Below are 5,828 nucleotides of genomic sequence, written 5' to 3' on the forward strand. Positions count from 1 at the left end.
CAACACAAACCTACAACCCTTCCTCGACCCTCCAGTGTTAGGTCATTGTTATTCAGGCTTATAGTATTCACTTCTGCTTTTGGATTTATCATCTACTTTAAAAAAAAAAATCACAAATGCACTGGAAATAATGCTGTCTGAATAGACAAAAAAAAAAAATCCATGTATTTTATGAAAAGTAGCTCATGATAATTATTCACTTGGAAATGTGATGAAATTCCCAAATAAGATCCCTGTGTTAAAGGTTATGTATATTTTGAATTGTAATTGATCTCAACAGATTATTTTTTACAAAGATTACTTCCTCTAAATGGTATATAAACTCATTAGCAATATTTGCAGATACCTGTTTCAAAACAGTCATCAGCATTTATCCTCAGTATTTACAATTTTGCCAGATGATGGGTGAAAAACCGTCTCATTGTTTCGATTTCCACTTTTCTACTAGTGAGGTTGAGCATTTAAATATATATGCAAGCCTTTGCATTTCCTCTTCTGTTTACATCCGTTAATATACTTCATTCTTTGTCTTTTCTAAAAATCAATTTATAGGATTTCTTTGTATTGTAGGGATATTATATCTATTTTTTCAGTTATGTTATTTTCTCCCTGATCATGCTTTTTCTTGTGGTTTGGTTTATGTCTTTTGCCTTATAGTCAAATCAGCTATATAGAATGTGTACTTTTTAAATATAAAGTACACATTATATACATGTGTATGTATATCTACACTGATATATTTTTTACTGTGTATATGTGTGTATTTATATAATACATGTGTATATATGCAAAAAATAGAGTGTATATATAAGATATATCTGTGTCTATGGATGATATATCTATCTATCTAATCTTAGTAACCTATGTTTCAGTATTCTGTTACTTAGAAGTTATCTCTGTAACTCGTATCGATTAGTTAACCTGATTTAATATTATTTCCAATATTAACTTTAACTGTTAAAGTTAACTAAGGATCTTGGAAATTCTATTTAAAATGATACTACAGAGTATAATTAACGTTCACATAAAAAGTTCATCAGAATTTACATAGTTCTACATTTTGAACGTATAATTTTACATTTATCCTAATTTTAAACATTATGTGAGAATACTCTTAATCTGATTAATAACCCAATACAAGAATTTCAGGAATTTCAGATTAATTAGTCTGTATGAGAAGACAAATCCAGGGAATGAACTAACAGATTTGTTAAAAACCCGAACCGTCAAACAAGAATCATTTACCCAACGATTTTGGATTCTTGTTTAAAAATGCTTACGATTTAGCAGTTTCTGTGAGAAAGTGATCTGTTTTTCCTTAAAAAGCTAGTACATAGTTCGGTTCTTTTACTTTCTGAGAATTCTAGGAATATTAGACTTATATAAGTCTATATTTAGCCTCTATAAGCCTATCAGAATAAAGCTCCTTTATTTAAGAGATTTTATAATAATCGAAGTCAGGTGTTGGCCAACTTCTTATATAAATGATGAAACAGTATATTTTAGACTTTGTGGCCTTTGTGACCTCTGTTGCAACTACTCAACTCTGCCATAGATAATACATAAATTAATAAATATAGCTATGATCCAATAAAATTTAAACAAACTTGTTGCAGCCTCCTGGTTAATAATGTAGCATATAAGGAGCTTGGAAGTTGTCAATCCATCACAAAAACAAGTAAAAAGCTGGTTAAACTGAAAAATCGACAACTCCTCTTAGTTCCATAAAAGAAGTGAGATCACAAGGCAAACTTCTACTCCCCAAATTAAGACACACAGGAGAATACAGAGAATTACAACTTACTGGAACAGAAACCTCCATGGGAACTAGTGCTGTGATAGGAAAACCTAAACCGTAATTCATGAATTGCTGGAGGCTGAGAATTAAAAAATCTGAGGGGCCCAGACACAGGAGAGAGAGCCAATTTACGTGAGTTTTACCTTTAGAAACTGAACCAGGCTCACAAGTGAATAATGGAGAAAAATCACCTCATGCTTCTGCTAATGGGAGGGGAAAGGAACCATTTTGATATATGCCAGAGCATTCCGTTCTTCTTAACAAGCCCTTCCTTCAAAAGGAACTATTTTACTGGATCCCAAATTACTGGAATTTTATCAGAGCCTAACCAACGAAGGGAAAGGAAAATACTCAAATCCAGCCCACTCTACAATCCTGTCCTACATAAGGGGGTCGGTGGGTAAATGACAAGCACTTGTGAAGTTCACAGTTCAGAAGCAAAGCTCACTAAATAACTGAGACTTAATCATAAGACTAAGGAACAATTCCCAGCAATGAACAAGTGAAATTTGAAATGAAAAACACAACACCGTTACATATATATAATGGAATATTACTCATCCATAAGAAGAGATGAAATACTGCCATTTGCAATAACATGGATAGACCTTGAAATAATCATACTAAGCGAAATAAGCCAGACAGAAAAAGTTGAAAATCACATGATATCACTTATATGTGGGATATAAACCTAAAAGCAAGAAATGAACAGGACAAACAAACAGAAACTCATGGACATGGACAATAGACTAGTTACCAGAGGGGAGGGGGAAGGGAGGGAAAATGTAAATCATTTCTTCAATTAAAAAATTAATTAATTGATTGATTTAAAAAAAAAACACGGCATCATTACATTTAATTCCATGGACACTCAGGCTTATAGGGATTAGACACATACTCATAAAGTGACATGATCAATAACAGGAAATGTTGGGAGTAAGAAACCACTCTGAGGAGGCAGAGAGAAATCTTAAATGGAGGAACTTGAGATGTTTAGGCAGAGAGATGAGATTTAAGCAGGACATGGAATTTATATGAGAAGGAGATAAGATTAAGGAATGCTCTAAATGTCAGGTTTGAGTTTCAGTCAAATCCTGAAAGCAGTGGAATTTCCTTAGAGATAATAATGTGGTGAAAAGAATGATTTGAGAGTCTCAGAAAGGACAAAAACTAATATTTTATTCTCTGTTTCAAAAAGTTAAATTACTGGTATGCTCCACAGAAGCTACAACTTGATTTTTAATCTTAAGTCTTTGTCAGATGGGTAGGTTTAAGTGTGGGGTTTTGTCAGAAAGGGTACTAACTCTAACAAGGTGTTAGGGTAATCTTTGATGACCAGGTAGCCTGTCAACATCAAACAATGATTTTCCCAATAAGGTAAAGTTTAATATACCCAGAGAGGGTACAGTTTTAAATAGAGTGAGTGGCCTAGGAAAGCCTCAGTGACTTTTGAGTTTAGACCTGAAAGATGTGAGGGAATAGGCGTGTGGACATGTGAGAAAAACTGTCCTTTTCCAGGGGAAGTATAGCTTTACTCAGTTTTTGCCAACAAGTTAAATATCTATAGCTTTTATTTAAGCTATAGATATTTAACTTATAAAAAAAATTGACATTCTCATAAATGCCAGATTTATTGAGTACCTTTTGTGATATAAAGCACTGAGATACAAATAAATACAAGAAATGGTGTCAAGTTTACACTCAAGTTAGGGATAGCTACTAAAAATTAACACAAGCTAATATATAAATGCTAGTGAATGGCAGAGGCTTTATTTAAGAAGGAAAATATTCCTGAGGAGCATATGTTCTGAGTAAAAAAGGAAGTAACCTCTCAGCTGGGCCTTGAGAAAATACTTAGATTTTGTATTACTATGAACAAACAGTACAGTGATATGCATGCATGTGTGTGTGTGTGTGTGTGTGTGTGTGTGTGTAATCTCCCATGGCAGCATCTCAATTAGACTAGATTGAACAATAGCATTGAGTAGAGTATTGGGAACAGTAAATACAATAGATAAGTTCGAGAAATGAGGGAGGATGAAGGCCTGGGCAACTGTCTGGTTATCTATTGCTTTGTCGTCTACCCCAAACCACAGTGTTTTAAAACAATGGCCTATGTGTCGACTTGGTTCAGTTGGGCAGTTCTGCCTTGGTGTCCATCCTACTTACTATGTTGAGGTCAGATAGTGGCTGGGACCTAAAGGCTTCTTTGTCATACATCTGGTGCCTGGTTTGTGATGGTTGGAATGAAAGCAGGTTAGTCGTGTGTCTTTATGAGATCTTTACAAATGGCTAGTTTGGAATTCCTTATTTAATAGGGGCCTAGCATAGTCTGACTTCTTACAGGTAGCCAACTTTCCTCAGTGTGTGTTCCCAGAGACCTATCCAGGGCCAAAGATGTGAGGCTTCTTGTGACCTAGCTTAGGAAATAAGACAGTATTCCTTTTGCTACATTCTTCTGGTCTGAGAAGTCAGGGTCTGCCCAAAATCAAGGAAATGAAGAAATAGACTATATCTTTTAAGGAGAAAATGGCTTATGCAGGGTTGGATTGATTGATATCAGCGGCCAACTTGAAGACAAGCTACTGAACCACCTTATATTTTTTCCTGTCTTATACCCTTTCACCCCAAAATTAGTATTTAACTGAGTATTCATTTTCATTATAGTTGGATCTTGATTATATTATTCCTTAGACTAAAAAAAATCCATTGATATATACCTTGGTTTTGCTCTGCCAGCAAACTGATTCTTTTGTTTTCATCTACCTACAATATTTGTCAATTATAATTTCTGCTAGTAATTCTCTTATCTATCAGAAATTGGAGGTGTTTCAGTCTACAGCCATGTCACCCTGAACAAGCCCGATCCCATCTGATCTCAGAAGCTAAGCAGGGTCGGGCCTGGTTAGTACTTGGATGGGAGACCACCTAGGAAGACCAGGTGCTGTAGGCATAAAAAAAAAAAGAAAAGAAAAGAAAGGAAGAAATTGGAGGTGTTTCTCAGGAATTTCTTGAGCTCAGAATTCTAGTAAGGAGCCTTGGCTATTTTTTTTCTACATGATTATATTTCAAGAAATGACCGTAACTGAAATGGTACAAAAATTGGAGTTTGGGGGCTTTTTGTGCTTCAGCCATATGGGTGCTGTGCTTGCCTAGGTCTTACTTCAAGGATGCCTATTTACTTGGATATGTGTGATTATCTTCAATGATGGAACCTGTTCCATAGGTGCCATGCTGGGAACCTTGCTGTAGAGTAGTATTTTCAAAACATGGTCTGTGGACCAACTGTTGATGAGTTATTGGGGATGCCTATAAAAAACACAGATTCGCAGTCAAGGGAAGACGGTGGACTAGGTAAAAGCAGGGTTCTTCTCCTACCCGGAAATTACAACCAAATTATAAAATAATCAACATGGAGAATCACCTGAAGTCCAGTTGATCATAACACCTACATCTAATAATATAAAGGAGCCACATCGAAGCCAGTAGGAAGGGCAAAGTCCTGAACTGGGCTGGACCCGCACCTGCAGGTGGCGGAGGATCAATGGGAGGGAAAGCGAGGCTGCAGAGGCTCTCCTGAAGGAGAGGGGGGTCCTGGTCTCATCTGGGGGCTCTCTATCCCAGGGTCCCAACCGAGGAGATTCCAATAACTCTGACTATAGAAACTAGATGGCCTTGCTGTGATCTGGGTCTTCTGCAGGAACTCACAACAGTTAACAAATTTGCAGTAAGACTGAGGCTGTATTGATCTGACTGCCATTGTCTCCCTGAGACCCTACCCCACCCTACCCACAAATTGCCCCAGGTGACCCATTGACAATGAACTGCCACAACCTTGCCCCTCCCATCCCCTAATCTCCTAATCCACACAGGCAACAAACTTTGGCTGGCACGGGTGATCACTGCATGGAAATCAATGGCAGGCAGACCTTTGCTGTCTGCAAGAGTTGCAATATTGTGTCCAGGGAGCACAGAGATCTGTGGGAACACCCCAGAGGACAGCTGGTCTCACTGTGATCTGGGTATACAG

At 36.9% G+C, this 5,828-nt stretch overlaps 1 non-coding gene across 1 annotated transcript; it reads left to right on the plus strand.

The window, feature by feature from the left end:
* The first annotated feature begins 4,632 nt into the window (after positions 1-4,632).
* Positions 4,633-4,751, plus strand: LOC112474315. Its single transcript, XR_003044346.1, has one exon. It is a non-coding gene; the product is annotated as a 5S ribosomal RNA (ribosomal RNA).
* The last annotated feature ends 1,077 nt before the right edge of the window (positions 4,752-5,828 follow it).

The sequence above is a fragment of the Pteropus alecto genome, unplaced genomic scaffold (genome assembly GCF_000325575.1).
Source record: "Pteropus alecto unplaced genomic scaffold, ASM32557v1 scaffold79, whole genome shotgun sequence".
Taxonomy (NCBI): Eukaryota; Metazoa; Chordata; class Mammalia; order Chiroptera; family Pteropodidae; genus Pteropus; species Pteropus alecto.